The sequence below is a fragment of the Plectrocnemia conspersa genome, unplaced genomic scaffold (genome assembly GCF_051122295.1).
Source record: "Plectrocnemia conspersa isolate PC_06_02 unplaced genomic scaffold, ASM5112229v1 ptg000012l, whole genome shotgun sequence".
Lineage (NCBI taxonomy): Eukaryota > Metazoa > Arthropoda > Insecta > Trichoptera > Polycentropodidae > Plectrocnemia > Plectrocnemia conspersa.
In genome coordinates, this window is record NW_028277176.1 from 29191308 (window position 1) to 29209148 (window position 17841).

The 17841-nt window shown below is 34.3% G+C and overlaps 1 protein-coding gene and 1 long non-coding RNA gene across 2 annotated transcripts in view; both read left to right on the top strand.

Moving 5' to 3' along the window:
* The window catches only part of Sdc (Syndecan), a 323379-nt gene that overhangs the window by 3140 nt on the left and 302398 nt on the right, over positions 1-17841 (top strand). The window lies entirely within an intron of this gene.
* LOC148228888 (uncharacterized) lies at positions 7573-16348 on the top strand. The gene is made up of 2 exons (XR_015811743.1): positions 7573-11746; positions 12845-16348. It is a non-coding gene; the product is annotated as an uncharacterized LOC148228888 (long non-coding RNA).

The following is a 17841-nucleotide window of genomic DNA, read 5'->3' on the forward strand; positions in this document are numbered from 1 at the left end:
GTCTTTAAAAATATGCCGATTAGATAACCGCAAGTGTTTGACGAAGTACATACCTTCGGAAAATGTAGGAAGTCGCGCTATTGTGACCTTAGACAAAACCAGTTTTCCATGTCAGGAATAGCCCGTTTTTAAAGTATTGAATCACACTATCCGTTTCGTAGAAATTTATGCGTTTAAAGTTTTCAGAAAAGTCATTGTCATAGACACGAGAGGTCCAACTATTATATTGTAAACCGAATAAAGATCGAGGACAATATAAACGACTCAATATTTTTTAAATTGCCAAATAACCCTATAAAAAAGTAAAATAGGTTCTGTACAAACCAAACATATAATCTTCTTCGTCATCGTCACTCTTTTCCTCATTTATGTTCCGGGTAAAATATTTATTGAAGCAATTCTATAGAAATAAAATATACCAAACATGTAAACACTTATATGAAATGTTGTGTCGACACTGAAAAAACATTCATGCCCTATTTCAACTAGACTCGGCGAACGACCGAGGAGTAAATGGGGAGGGTAGAAATGTATTTATTTTTATTTTATGTATTATATTTTTTTTGTGTACAATATGTTAATTTATTGCCCTAATTTTTATTATGCGCATTCGTTGTCAATTCTGAATTTATTAAAGTATACGACTATTTAAACTGGCTCTAGGCATTTAAAGGGAAAAGGGGCGTATTACGAACCGTCCCATTTGGGATTTATAATGTTCTAAACTCAAAAAACAAGTTTGCGGGTGTGGGATTTGCATTAAAATAGCGTCTTAAGTATATAGTAAATTACCAGACAGGGTTGGAATGCCTTCAAATAATAATTCTGAATTGCATTTGACCCTGGATAACCCAGAAGGGCGTAGAGCACGTAGTTGAATTAAAATGAGGGTTGACTTAATAAAGAATGTTTATGCAGTGACATGTCAAGCTGAGCCACGTACGTGTTTTCTGCTGTCATTCCAACTGCAAGTCTATAAAGAAAATAATATTTATATAATACTTTACGTCATTATGAATAAAAAATGTTCATTATTTATTGTTCAAAACATGTTTGAAAAATTGTTTTTGCGTACTTATATCTTTTTTACTGACAATTATGACACTTTTTTCATACATTATAAATAATGTATGTATCTCGATAAAAAAAACAATCAAAGTCAATTTTCAAGCCCTGATTCTTGCAATTAGCAGAATTTATACATATTATACATATTAAAACAGATAATTACGATACTTACGTAATTATCAAAATATTCGGTCAAAAAAGTGTTACTAGTGGGATTTTTTTCAGCAGAACTTATATCTATATACAGTAATTTGTTTGAATTGATACAAACACTGACTATTATACGTGCCACAATAAAATAAGCTAGTTTTTCTGTAACAACTCAGTTACACAGCTCAAAAATAAATATAATCATCAAGCATTAATATTCGTATAAAGATTATTTATTATATAGTTATTTATAGGGATGATGAATTATGTTCATAGCAATTATGCATATATTATAGCATCGTTAGATGCACATTTGCCATAGACGAAAAAATATCCAGAATAGAAAATTCAAACAAGATCAACAAAAATGATCTTAGCTTGAAATTAGCAAAACCTAATAATAGTATAAAACCCTACCAAATGCAGCAAGATATATTTTAAGCAGTGCTTTACTACTACAATCACATATCATTCTAAGTACATTAAAGTTATCTTATGTGCAGTTTTTTTTGCACATTAAGAGAAAGGTTAACGAATGCATGAAAGTAATATCCATAAAAATTAGTTGCCTTTTCTCACGTGAAAAACAAAAATCGATTAGTACATTTGTATCTTAGGTGCAGCCGAAAAATTGCCCGTATCTAACTAATTTTTACATGTACACTAAGTGTACATCACAGGATCGCATGATATTTTTTTGCACATTAAGGGATATTTTGATAATCAGTTGCTTTTCCTTAAATAATTAAAATTGGCATTAAACGTATTCCTGAAAGTTAGCGATTTTATTCATCACAATTTTGATGTTTTGAACCTGCTCTGCGAAAATATAGAAACGCGCTATCTAAGATACAAATACGGATACGATTCGTACTATTTTTTGTAGAGATTTTTGAGAATTTTTCTATGAATCCTCTTCAATAACAAGGAGTACTTTTTTGTACTGAGATTCCAGACAAAATATTTATTGTGTTATTAAATTTATTAGAGGTCAATATCACCAATTCATATCGACCTATATTTTTTTAAGCTTCAAAACAGTCCATTCATATGAAAAGTGATATATGTATAATGAAAACTTGACTCGTGCACTTTTAGGGTTAATAAAAAATAAATCGAAATGTCTGAAAATAGAAAAAATATATAACATAACAATCGCAAATTTTAAACAGCGACACAATCTATAAAAAAACATCAAAGTTTTGCCTTTAAAAAAATAATTTACCAACAATTTATGTTTTTGACGTTGTTTGTACTTCCATCAAGGCTCAGCATTGTATTATATTACAAATTACAATACTTCGGTTTGATAGCTTTTACCCCGATATTCAAGTTCGGCCGAAATGATTTTGATATTGCCTTCTTCATCGTATATAATCCTTCTCTAGAAAGGTTTTAAGCTATACGTTATTATATTGTAACATTAAGATGTCAAGTAATGTTAGTTAGACAAACGTCTATCCGAGTTTCCCCATATAGAAAATCTTTGCTTTACGTCCAAACCGTGACAGATTAACGATTTAGCCCACAGACGTCTCCATAGCGCTGAAGGTTCAAAAACCCTACGACGTCTCAGGAATTCAAACGTGGAAAATTTTCATTAGGTTCAAACATCCGCGGCGAGCGATGCGCCCCTTGTCGAAAAACACGGCATAACCGGGAATTTCTCTCCACTTTCATATCACTTTATTCGCAGCATCTCGCATTCTTTCGCTCGCCCTGCGGCGGCCCTCTCGTTTATTTCCTATCGCATGTGTATGTATAATATTATATGTGTTATGTTCCCGAGGAGAAACCTCACCCCGTCTTCAAGTATTTCATATCCTGCGGAATTCGCCAGGGCCTTTATGCACGCGAAAGGCATTGGCGAAATTCTTGTTCGCTCGCGGCGCCGTGTGTGCGATCCGCGCTCCCATTATACATTCAGCTCGAATTTCGGCCCGCGGACCTGTAAATCTCGATCGTTTATCATTGACTTACGAACCGAGTAATCTCAGAGACGAGAGATAAGCGCTGCGGTTACTATCGTAAAATAGCTACCGAGATTTAACATTGCGCCGAACGAGTGTGTTACTTCATTGCCTTGGATCCGCAGACTCCGTACCTTAGGCTTTATGAATAGTAACATTTAAGGATATCCCTAACCAGGATAGATTTTTTCTACCGAATAGACGCGTTGCTTAATATTATTCCTCCAATCAACCGTTTTTTCCCGAACCGTGTGACTTTTGCCCTCGCAAGAAGGCCAGTTTATCGGTCTTAAATAATCAGCGAAACGCTTAGATTTCTATTTGTTTCTTTCTAAATGCTTAATAACATATAGACTTACCACGCCTCCGTACATCACGGAAGCCAGCGGTATAAGTGCGAGCGGGAAACTCCCGCTTGGGTTGATCCAAGCATCTTGACCACAACACATGTTTAACCTGGCAACACTTGCATATTAGCGTATTTGCATTTGTCACAAATATAATATAGCTCACACACATCTGTGCAATATTCATATTCGTTTTTTTCGACTATTCGCATACATTCATAAATATATAGAGAATCGAAACATAGAGCATTAGTGTTTCAAGCTTTATATCAGTATAAAGTTTAATTTTATATTTGGTACTCAAATTATAACTATTTGGATTGAAGTCTTTATATGCAATATCATATGTCAATAAGGCAACTATTGAAGGTTTTCTACTTTTCAAATACTATCGACTCACGAGTGCTCTGCTGTAAATTATTTAATACCGTGTGCGTACCTTGCGACGTAACGATCATATTTATAGATGTTACAGTGTTAAATTTCGATAAAATATGCAATGGCTAGACAAAGTATGCACTAACTATGAATTTAATTTGAAGCTCAATGCTGCATTTCGTGTATACTTTCCCTAGATAGTGTATGCTTTAATTTTGAGCTTAACTAACAAGATTTGCCAGACGAGCTTGTTTGACAACCAAACTAATCGTAGACCATCTCTGCAACGAATCTACTTAACCGTTTATGTGTCAAAATAATTTTGCGTAGTACGTCATCTCAATACCACATATTTTTAGAATTAAAAAAATATGTTGAATACTTGCTTGATCAATCTTTTCTTCACGACAGTTTTGAAATTCACGACGTCGAGTTCAGCGAAACTCTCATTCGTTCCAAGTCGAAAGCGAAGTGATAAAATATCTTTGCCCTTCCAATGCCATAATTCGGGGCGGCAACACACTATTTCTTACTGTTTAATAATTATTTTATTAATCGGGAATTAGAAATGATATAATTTCTATATGATGAATTATTTTTTATTTAAGTACCCATCGGTTCATTCCTTCGTATTAATAATCCGGGTCCTTTTTTTGAAGCGGTTTCAAACTGAATAATTGATGAAAAAATCTTAATTTTTAAAAGTCCAAATAAATAAATCAATTTGATATACATTTATTCACAACAAATTAAAAATCATCATCGTTTATAATATGGTTCAATAAAAAGGTACTACAATAGATTTAAATTTTATATAATAATTTCATCATATTAATGTAATATGTAGTATAGAAAGAGGGCTGAAGTAGGTTGTATCATACTGGAAAATAGGAATTCCTAAGAAAAAAATACAATGAACATATTCTGCATATTTTACTTCGCAGCCAAGAGGCAAAATATGGAGAATGTGTCTCGATTTCTCACTCCTAACTTATATACCATAGTGCCCAAATATTTTTACTTGCGACTTGAAAATTGAAAATATATTGGTCACACAGTAATCTTTGAAATCGTATTTTTTTCTTCTTCATAATATACGCTCTTTTTTGCCGTTTTTCTTTTCTTGGTGTAAAACTAATCACCATATTTTTGGTTTCAGTTAAAGTATAAAATTGCCACGAAATTATGTATTTGGATCAGCTAAATATATGATACACTTACGACGTTTCGGTAAATTAAGAATGCGAATATAAGACCAATTCAGTTTCTTTCGACATTTGCATGAGAAAAAGCTTAATTTGTTCTATGTAATGCGAAGAAAAAAGTGTGCAAAGATTTCGAATACGTGCATCACTAATCATGTGTTCATAAAAAGTACACAAATCAAATCCGATGAATGAATGAAATCCGATTCGGTTTTCGCAAACGCAAACACAAGGTCATTTCGTGCAAGCGTATTCTTTCTTATCCATAAACATGATTGATTAATAAAATTGGTTTCTCGAATTCGAGTCGTAGGGCGAAAGGGACCGTTTACAAAACTGTCGATCCGGAAACTTTCGCATAATAGGACGGCTTTCCTAAATCACATTTGGCTTTAGATGGATCGAAGTTTGATATAGCTGGGGATTAAATAATAATATCTTAACATGTGTCGCGATTAGCTGCTGTTAAAGGTCACATGTGCATTACGCTATTATGTGACATATCGCAATGTCGTTTTCGACGCAATAGGGTTGCAAATCCATAGTCGGTGATCGATGACTTTTGCACGAGGGCTTTTCATTCACTTCTGGGCAAAAATAAAACAAGGGTTAAAACACCACGAAAATCACCATCGCAGCGGCCCTCATATATCAATCCGATTCATCCATCATAACTAGGAGACGAAGTTCTGTTCAGTAAGTTGTTCATATAATACATACAACAAAAAATAATTTCCTTTAATTTATTTAGTAAAACTTTCGGTAGAAGTGCGAAAGCGGTCGCATTAGATTACCCGGAGATTATCTGCGTTGACGGTTATTGTTATTGGCGCGCGTTTATTATGCAAATGATGACGTTAATAATCGTTCTTAAACGCCCTGTAGATTCATATGCAAATTGCTGAACTGATATTGCGTTTAATTAAAATTTTAAACACGAGCCTCGGATCCTATGTGGAATAAATGAATCGATTATATAGCTACTCAAAATAATTATTAGTAATTTTATCGCGGATTGTTCAGGCAAGTTAAAAAATATCCTAATACTTTCAGATAGTTACTTATTGCTATATTAGTTATTTTGTATGGGGTTAAGCTTTAAAATCAACATTAAAAAATGTATGATTAATGGTCTGCTAAGATTTGAGGTTTGTATTTCTTAAATACAAACCTCAAATCCTCTCATCACTAATTTATATCGCCAAGTTGCATGACAACTCTTTAAAACTGCATGTTCAATATGCACGATCTACTATATCGTATAAATGTCACGTCTATCTAAATAATATATTAACTTTCAAAAAACATTCGACAAAGTTTGTCATGAACTTCTTTCAAAGTTAAGCAACTTTAGTTTATCGAACGGTTACTGTCCGCCGTCAATGTGTGAGCTATGGTACTCGTCACTGCGAAAAGTATTTCGCTCGTTTTGAAGTAAATTTTAGATATAACTTATAATGATTATTCTTATATAGACCAGGTCTAGGCCGTACTGTTAACCATGCCTCTGCACTCTCCTCTAATGAAACAAGGGTGTATCTTACAGGTGGTCATTTGAATGGCGACCATCCGTGAACAAGATCGTTATTGATCGACGCGTGCATTAAAAATCATATATAAATAAAGGCGCTTGTTGTGGCTTTTATTTTTTATTGCTGTAATTAACAAGCATCGCTTTCGAAACCTGTGCTTCAAAATGATAATTTCACTCCTGAAATATGTCATAAATAAATATGTATGCAATTTTCCTCTCCTTTAAACTAATATCACTATTCAATTCAATCATTTTGCATATTTTTATGAATATGACGAATTCATCCTCAAAGGAAGAATTAAAAGAAAGATTGAATATTACGACATAAAAGTTGAATGTCTTTCAATCTTGCTTTTTGGACCCTCTGGGAAATTATTTACGCGAAAAGCAACGATTTGAATTAATGTGATTTTGTGATCCTCTTTATTTTATTTTGATTAAAAATTTATGCTGAATTGAAATGTTCAATTTCATGTTTTTTTTGCCTTCAAATTGCGCCAAACCATATTGTGTTCTTGCAATTAATTTTTAATTAAAACGTTGCTTTTTGATCGAACAGCAACTTTCGCAAATGCAAAATATGGAGGATAAATTTCCGAAAGGGCGGTTTCATCGATATGTGATTCCGATTTTCACATTCAACGCGAATATTTTACTCTACATCCGCACAGAATTTTCGTTACAATTAATACTGACTCTCCGGATGTTCGTGTATATGTTATAAGCAAAATGTGAATTTCGAAAATATACGCATTATCTAGTCAATGTATGCACTGCCAAATCACTTCAGTAGTTAATGTATGCTCTCACTTTTTGGTGTTTGTCAAATAATTCAAAATAAAATTATTTATATATTTAATAGGTACATATTTTGAATCATTTATGTGAGGTAAATCTTATTGCATATTTATATAATTCTCATTTTATAGATTCGTTGTAGAGTTATTCATGGGGTGTTCACTGTTCTGACCAAAGCTTTTTTATTAGCTCTACGATTAGGATATCAATGTAAAAATTTATTATGCAGTATTCACTTATTTACTTATTCTATATTATTTACATAAACATTTATGGCTAAAATTTAATTTACGTTACTTTTTACACGAGTAGAGAAATATATAAGTATACGAGAGATATATCTTTCGAAAATAATTATTATTAACGAAAATTAATATTTAAAAAAAAAAATCGACCAACTCTAAATCTAATCGATCACAGTTGCTTATCACAAGAACGCACGTACGTATACATTTTTTACAACCTAATTGCGAAATTTATCCTATTATCTTTGTTATTTGTAACAACCATGGCTATAGCAGACAAGAAAAATAATAAAAAAATAAAATATATGGGGTGTTTACTGTTCTGACCGACGCTCGCAACACCTTTTTATTGGCTCTACGATTAGTCGTACGCAGTTGAACGCTCGTTGACGATGTAACTAGCTCACACCTGAGAGTTCACACATTCCCTAGTTAAAGCATACATTATCTAGTGATAGTATATGTACACGAAATGCAGCATTGTAAGCTTTACCTAAAACTCATAGTTAGTGCATACTTTATCTAGTCATTGTATTCTTTATATTTTTACTATTATAAATACAATTTAACTAACTATGCCAGTTGTATTAAACAATTAATGTACTAATTTATATTCAATCTATTCACTGAACGTATGATCCGATACACGTACGCTCGTAACATTTTGGTTTTAACATGTGTTGCCTTACAATTATCCTTTGAAAATATAATTTAACTAATAGACGCTAGTGAAATTATATGCTTTTCTAGACTGTGTTGAAACTCAATGTGACTCAAAGTCCAAGATCTGCTCTTGAACTTCAAACTTCTTTCCGTCATAGGATCATTTTCTATAAAAAAAATGTTTTAATTGTCTACCAATCCCAAGCCTTCTCCACTAATTAATTATTCTTTGGTATTCATCTTCTATTTGTGGTAAAACATTTTCTCCAGGGACTACTGGACACAGCTTTTTCTAGCAAGAATTTAAAGTCGATTGATTTATTTCTTTAATGAATGCAGAGATAATATCGATACAATTTCGAATAGAATTTTTTTTCCAAGCTTGTGTAACTGTTAAATTCTCATATTGTCGTAGCGCGATCCATATGCGTATACATCAAACATGTTAATTAATTTCTAATTGTTGTTTTTTTTCTGAAACTGTGTTATATAAAACGTGTTGTACAAAGATATGCCACAATTCATCAACCGTGTTATATCAAAACAGTTATACGAGGCTTTGGTGTATTCGCAATCAAACAACTAATTGCATTACGACGGAAACAAAATTAACATGTAGGAGTAAATATTATGATACTTTAAGACTGAACCTATTTTATTAACAGCGTAATTGTTTGCGGTTAACGATTGTGCTACGGGAATCGAGCCTACGGCTCTGTATTTATCAGTCCAGCAACTTACGAATTGCGTCATTCCGGTCATTATGGGTGTGACCAAACGTTGTTTTAATTAATTTATTTTAAGCATTGCCTTATATCGCGCGATCGGAATGCGAGACACTGACATTCATTCTTTCTCATATGTTTGTGTTGTGTACTTATGTCGTTGACTTAGAGCCCGCGATAACGTACCATTATCTATTCTTCTCAGCGGACATGGGACAATAATTGCAAAAATATCCATCGAGTGCTATGTACGTAAAGTCTATCCAGAAATAGCGTAAATCCCCATCACACATAGGACCGAATTCCCTGGTTGCGTGTAACTCAAGTGATAGATAGGTATAACCTGTGCGTGAGGCAAGGCCCATGAAATATTGTAGTTCGGCTTCCCTTTTATTGCCGGTAGGTAGACGAAGGTATGAAGGGACGCTGCCTTTTTTTGTCGATTCTCGTTCACGGTTGTGCATCGGCGCGATTTAAAGTTTCTATTATTGATGAGAAAGTTTAAACCTTCTCGGTTTTGGCTAATCTAATCAAACCGCTCGAGTGGCTTTGTTCCAATGACCATTATGGTCAACGCGAACATGCCACCGATGACCTCGCTCGCATATTGGTCTCGAACGTCTTCGAAGGAGATATGCAGATAAGCCGCGATTATCGCGAGTGTTCGTGTCGTTGAATATTTATGCCGATAAATCGAAAACATGTCGGGGATAATGTAATTTTTAAGAAAATCTTTCTTAGGGCTCGAAACGAAATACCAACGGAGGGAAAAACGCGCTTATCGCGCGATATTGACATCGTCTTTCGTTAGCGAAAAAGACGGAGATTAATCGCGGGGAAGCTAGAGACCGCCTCGCGGAAAACACTTTGGTACAAAAAATTGAAAGAGCTCGTGTAAATTTATTTTGCAGCATCATCCGTGGGACACTGGACCGGACTTTTTATCCCTTTTGGATATAACGTACCAAAAAAATACGTCACTAAATTATTAACGTCGTCCAAATTTTTAGGTATGGGTGAATAATTGAGGTAGTTTATATTCGTTTCATCACCAGGCTGACAGGTTTTATTATGTACGTGTGTGTTGTGTAGGTTTTATGATCGGAAATTAACAATATATTTACTACATTTACAGTACAATATACATATTTCAATATGTAAGGTGAGACATTCTTACAAATTGAAATATACTTGATTGATGCACTGGCTTTTGTGTATCGAGATTAATAGCAAGAAATTTGCCATTTTTTCAAATTTTGTGACAAAAATCTCAAAATAACCAATCGGGTACATATCATCTACACTGATTTTGAAAAAGCTTTTGATAAAGTTTGTCATGCAGATTTTAATTTTCCCATTTAATGCTTATGAAAAATTAATTTTACTTTTGACATTGTTATCAATATGTAACACAAGTCATCTAAATACATTGCCTTGTCCTTGTCCCTGACTATTGACCTAAAATACCTGTGCTCGAATCCCATACGAACCTTAGTGTTTTTAAATCTTATGCATATCTGGTATTGAAAACTTCTCTAATATTTTGGTTTAGTGATTATTATATATAATTTATTTTCTGTAAATATTTTTTTATGTGTTTTGTTATTATTCATCGATATTTTTTCTGTGCAAGGAAGTTGTTATGTCCTGCACATGTACGGTGGGAGGTCAATAATTTGCGGAAGGAGGTTAAAAAAATATAATTTTATTTTTTATTTTTCGATATATTCATCCATTATTCTAATACACTTTTCAGATCTTCCTATAAGATTATTTATAACCTTAAAAATAAAAAAAAATTTTCTTTACCCTCAAAGTAGTCTGCAACTGCAGTTTTAACTAATTTATCGTTCTTAATTTTTTTTCTCAAAGCTATTTTTTTCATTTTAGGAAATAAATAATTTTCAGTCGACTTTCTTCCTTGCTTGAATAGGCTATCCCACTTGTAAACCATGGTTTTCTCAGGGCAACAGTCCCCATAAACATTTCCTCTAGAATCTCTTGAGATGTTTTTCCTTGTATTGAGAGAAACTTAATGTACTCGTAATTGTACTAATACTTGGTACATATACTAATAATGAGTTATGCATTCCAACTGTGTGAATTAGTACTAATCTCCATTCCGCGAACTTATTACCCTACCTATGTATTTAAATATATAAGATATATATTTTTGTTAGACTAATCAGCTTGTTTATAGAGTGAGATACGCATATCGTGTCGGGCCTAAAAACTTCTGATTGCCACTGACCCCGGGTAACGTGTAAGGGTGCAAAGAATACAAATTAGGGGTAACTATCGGGTCGATTCTGAAACACAACCCTCGAGTTTCACACATGCTACGTTCTGAATTATTTGTGTTAGAAAAATAAACAATTAAAGTCATTCACTGCGTTGAATGTTTATGTCCGCTTCCATCTCTCGATGATTCAATTCAATTATCGAATCAGAGCACGATGGAGCATCTGCGTAACCCACTTACGGTGCACAGTCAAATGGACCACGTTCTCCAACCGACGCAAAGTCCCCATCTCTCGCAATCGTGGAATGTTTACACAGGCAAGGTCGCCTTGGTTTCATGTGCATACGATAAATATTACTTAGCATCGATTAACTGCTATGTATGTAAGTGTGTTTTGGGACAACTAGAGTCTCCAATTCGAGTAATCGAGTACTCGATACTCGAGTATTTTTGTCTATTTTACAAGTACTTGATAATCGAGTATTTTGAAAATTACTCGATTAATACTCGAAATTAAAAAAATTTGAAATATTTCAGAAACAAAAATAACTTTAACTCGGTCCGGCAAAGGTTAACGTCTTGCTTTTATTTGGCGTTTATGCCCGAAGTCCCGAGCTAGAGCGGTTACTATCAGGTATAATTTTTTCATAGTTCCATAGTTGCATAGTTCCGGTCGTCGGCTATGTTAGTGGGCACGACGGAGAAATTTATTTTGTGTTTTCTGTTCGACAGTCCCGACTTATCTAATTTATGGCAAAGAACAATATGAAATATCATCAAAAAAATTTTTTAGGTTTTATGAATATGCAGTTGTAGCGTCAAGTGTTGTAAATTGTTTATACTGATCCCTCAGCTTAAAATATAAATCAAAACAATTGTGTGTTTTAAAGGCATTTAAAGTAAAGTCAGTTCTTTGCGAACCGTTTAGCTCTAGAGTGAAAGGAATTCACCCAAATACATCTTCGAAGGATATAGATTCAAATTCTTCGCATTAATCAGAAGGAGGAGAATATTGTATATTGTTAAGAAAAAAAATCTATTCAAGAAAAATTACAAAATGCTATTTTGTCAATAGTCGAAAGAGATAAGAGAAAAGCAGAGAAGGGAATGAAAGAAGAGAACATAAGAAGAGAGTTCAAAAAAATTTATATCTATAAAAAGCGAACAGATATAAATTAGAAGCCTTATCCAACGCGTTAATGACAATAAGACCAACATCAACAGCAACGGAAAGGGTTTTTTCCATAACGGGAATATTAAAACCAAAGGTTAGCAGTAATATTAAATTCGAGACACTTTTTGCATTATTGTTTTTAAAAAGTATGTTCGTGAAGTTAAAATAATTGTAAAAATTAACATACTAAGTATTTTATTTATTTATTTATATGTGCACGAATTTGAATAATAGCTATTTTGGTACATTTGGTAAATACTCGAAAGTACTCGAGTACTCGAGTATTTTAAAATTTTAATATTCGATACTCGAGTAGTTGATGGTTCGAGTAATTGGAGACTCTAGGGACAACCCAATGTTTCGAATCAGAATGCGTAATGCGGTGATTGTTCCGCATACATATTATAGATAGTAGAGACTACAATTCGAATGTCTTTTATTATGTCTAGTTATTGATGACAGCCATTTTAAAGCTAAACATCGACAAAAAAAGCAGGCATTTTCTATCTCGTTTGAATCAATATAAATAATGTTATTTATTATGGTAATATTATTTCACCAAAGTTTAACTAACATATGTATTTAGTAGTAGTTGCTCCAACACATTGCTGACAAGTCCACAGCAGCAACAATTAAATGATTAAAATCTTTTGGCAGCCGAAATAATTAAAATGAAACATTTAATACTCTATTATTTTTAAAACAAAAATAAATAGATATGTATGTATGAACCTGAATTCATTATTCAAACCGTATTTTTCTTTATTAAAACCGTATTATAATTATGATACTCCTCGGTCACATCTCGCAAAAACATTCATCAAAGTAGTTAATTAGCGGACTGTGCTGAAACGGGGTAAACGAACGGAAAGCGTCCGTAGAAGCCATTAAAACGTCAAATTAAATAACGCTTGTCAACGAGGAACAAAATTTAATAATAAAAAAATAAAGAAAAGCAAACATAAGATAGAGTTGAACAACAAAAGACACGCCCATCGCCATTACACAAATGAGAATATTTCGCGAGCGTTCTTCTCTGACTCGCGAAGCTTAGGGAAAGATATGCACCCACATGTATGTATAAATAGGTAGTTGGTATCGCGGTCGTTTTCCATTCTGGCGTACAATGTCTCCGAGGCGGGACGAAAACACTGAAAAGTCGACGAACATTGTAATTACCGCCGTGTTCAATGAAATGTCGACTCTTCTCCGTAGCAATTTCGACATACACCTACGTACACGGCGCGAATTTGCGCACACGAGGGTGTTTATTGGCGTTCGTTAAACGCATGCCCGAGAGCATTTTACTCAACGTTTCATTTGGGTAATAACGCGCGGGTTAACGAAGAGCGCCTTAACCCTATCCGACCCACTCCTATGACTACATCCACCTCTTTTACATAGAGATTTTTCGTCTCTTTTTTTACTATTAGTACGTGGTGTAGGACAAATAATTTATTAAAAGTCTCACCGCAACATGTTTTATTTTGTGTTTTCCGACCTCCTTTAGATACCGTTAAACTGTTTGTTTAGGGCACCAAAGCTTAAATAGCATATTTCTTGACCATTTTTATGCCACGATATTTTTCGTACTACACAACCCTAATACCAACTATGTTTAGAATTATAAAAAATATATGTCAAGTATTAAAGACTTGTCAAGGACTCTTATAACCCAAAAGGAGCCTCTGGATGCAGTTTTCGGTGCATTTAGACACCATTTGCTGTCACAACAAAACAATATTAAATTATTTTTTTGCTTTATTAGCAAATTAACATTTTTATACAAAGTAAAAATACATATTTTGTATAAAATATAAACCAGCAATATTACGATAATAAATCTTTTCAGCATTTTTGCATGCCACCCTATCATCTAACGCGTGAAATTTGGTCGAGAAGTATCATATTACAAAGGCGATAACTGAAGGGACACCCTAAACTGACTACATTGTAGCTTTTGAGAAACAAAAATAGTTTTAGTCAAGCTCTACACCAATTATCATTTGTTATTAAAAAATGTTTGTACTATTATTTCGTAGCTTAAGTTACAGATTCTGTCATTGACCCGTATGTGGCTTTTGGCATTATGGTCGCGTAGCGGCTGAGCCCCGTATGTGGCGCGTAACATTAGAACGGTTGAATAGTATGTTTTGGATTCTATAGACAATTTTGTACGTGTATTTTCTTAACTTGTGTAACGACCACACGCAGATGACTACATTTGAAAGGATCATTGTCTCAAACCTTTAATTACTGTGACCAAAAACGATTATTTATTAACAATGAATGTAAAAGACCGCACAGAACACGAGTTCACAGTAACTATTCACAGTTAAGAGAATCCCTTTGAGGCGAAACGTTCACGGATATCATAAATACCACATCCGTGACCGTTTTTGAAAAATGCAATACGACGTTGGACGAGCGAACGTCGCTTTCCAAATGCGTAGACGTATGTCGCCGTACTACAAAGCGACTGTAGCGATTGGCTGGAAGATCGTTGCACATATGCGATTGCTCTGCAAGCCTTTAATCAGTATATAAGCCCGGACTCCGATGAGAGAGACAGACAGTCGGAGAGTGAGAGTCACCAACAGCCATCCGACGAGATCAGCAGACGCGCCCCCACTGACAGACGCGAAGAGACGATCCGGAACTCCCGATCAACCAGCCGCAAGAAGAACTATCTCCTGACACTCGCTGCTGGCAGCCATCCACGGGGATCATCACCTGCATCAGCTTCACTACCGCTTGGAGGAAACGTCTCGCCAAAATCGTCCGTCGCACTTATGTAAATATATCTATAAAGAGTCTCATTAGCCGCGAGGTCAACCACCCCTAGAGCCATAACCCTTAAACTTGCCTTTTAAAACTGTATATTAATACATATATGATGCACATTAGTAAAATCACTTATACAGGTGTACCCAGATGAAGCGTTAAGGCGAAAAATGATCATTATTCAAACACTTAAACAATCTGCGCTAATGACCCAGTTAGACTGACTTACCGGAGTCGTAGTTCCTAAGGTTGTAATGACGCAACGAGCGAGACACGTGAAGATTACATACATAGCCCAGTGCTAAAACTGGTGTAATCAACAACAACACACGTCGGCCGTATTTAATTACGAATTAATGTTAGGCGATGATCACGATCAGGTCCAATATCGCGACAGCGACCGCTAATGGTCATTGCGGACACGGAAACCACTTCAAAGGAGCCGAGCGACGATAAATTAATTGCGACACCGTCCGCCATAAGCGTCGGCCTAGGTGTAAATTGCGCGCGGGCTGGGCAGGGGTGGAGATGGCTATCGTCTGCGGACGCAATCTATCGCAAGGGCCGTTTGGCGACTGCACAGCGTCCTGTCTGATGCACTGTATTTGGAAAGCCTATCAATTGATCGCGTCCGTTGGCCAAACGTGATTTATACTGGTAGCGCGCGCGACGTCCATTGTGTGTCCGAGCGAGCTCCCCGCTAATGCAATTACGGCTTCGACGCTCTATGATGTTAATTGCCAGTTGTTGCAAATCACGCTAGCGAGCGCGAGAATGCAGCGAGGGATTTGCGAGTGATGTAACGCGGCCTAGCAGTGATCCTTGGAGTGAATGCTTGAAATAGTTGGAATGACTGTGGAGGTGGGGTAGGTGGTCCACGTTATATTTTATGTATATCTTGATGTATTAACTTCGAACTCAATTATATTAATTTATGAATACTACACCCCAATCAAATTGTATTGGAATATTTAATTCGCCTTTGAATGGTGATAAGCGATACTAATCTTTTGATTATAATTATTTAATCATTTAAATTAAATTGATATAATTCACAAAAAAAAATTCATAGTAGGAAAGAAATTAATGACATCAATGTCTGGTTTCTTCGATTATATAATATATTTTTAATTGTCCGTTGAAATTTACAACTTAGCTCAGATATATGTATGTTAAATAAACATATATTTTCTTTTAAAATAAAAAAAATTAATATTCTGAGCGAAATTGTTTTGAGCCACACAGTTCACGCACACAATAACAAACCGGAATCCTTATCCCGAGCGTACTCTACACTTCTATTGCTTATTTTAATTATTTATTGAAAAAAAACTGCTACACTTTGTATGCAGACCTATTAGAAAAGAAAGTGTTTATGGATGAGCTGAAGAATATATTTTTGTGTAAATCCAGATGGATCTAGTTATAGTGAAACAGTTCTTTATCGTTTCTGTAAAATATGGACATACATTTGTAATATTTTTTGCTACAATAGTTTGAAAAATACACGCCTGTTTGTTTTGCAAACTTTTATCTCTCTATATACATATTTGATTTTATTATCTTATCGTTTTAGCATTCGTTCAAGGCGCGACATTTTGTCTAGTTTGTAATTTCTCATTCATTAACAATTTCTATTTATTCCAACATAGTTATGTATGTATGTATAGATAATATAATAAATAGTTGGGAGTTGTTAAACGATTATCTATTTTGAAACTTCGTCGCCGTTTTGAAAATCCCATTAACTTAAGGCTTAAAATGAATGCTTTATAACGCACGTCTATGTATCGGCATAAAGTTTTTCCGATCATGAAGTGCTATCATTGGTCGGTTAATTATCAACTTTCAGGTCGGATAAGCACACGTACGCACCCACCCAAACACGTAAACTGGAGCGATCAATGGATGCGGGCTTCCGGACCGAAAATGCAAACTGACCCGTTGAAACCCTCAAAATGTATACGCAGATTGTTCGTCCGTAACTCGAGAGCGGTCAGTGCGCAAAATGACCGTATAATATTATGTGTATGATAATTGTTTAATTAAATTTTGAAACTAGTTCAACGAGTTTACTCTTCGTAATAATATTATTTGTAATGTCAAGTGCTGAAAAACTATATATATAAGTATTTGCGCAATTTATGTTTGTATGAATTAAAATTAAAATTTATTTTGTGGAACTTAATTAATATAATCATCCCTTGCATTCTTATTTTTTTTGTCGACTGGTAAATGTTCGAGGAAGTAGAAACGATTTTTTCCTAATCGTGCTTCCTAGATTCGGTCATAAAACTTATGGTAGGCTTGCCAAATGAGCTATTCAGTGTTGATGGGTTTAAATTAGATATACTTACTGCAGTATATTTCGATCAATGTTTAATCCTGTTAAAGCAAAACAATCTGTGTTAAAAAATGATTTTTTAAAACCGTGCAAAAATAAATCAGGTGTATATGTATGCGCAACTTACCTCGATTCGAGAATATGATAATACAGCATGTGCGTCTCAATTAAATTAACTCGTACAGTTTTTTTGTATTATTTATATGTATTCTAC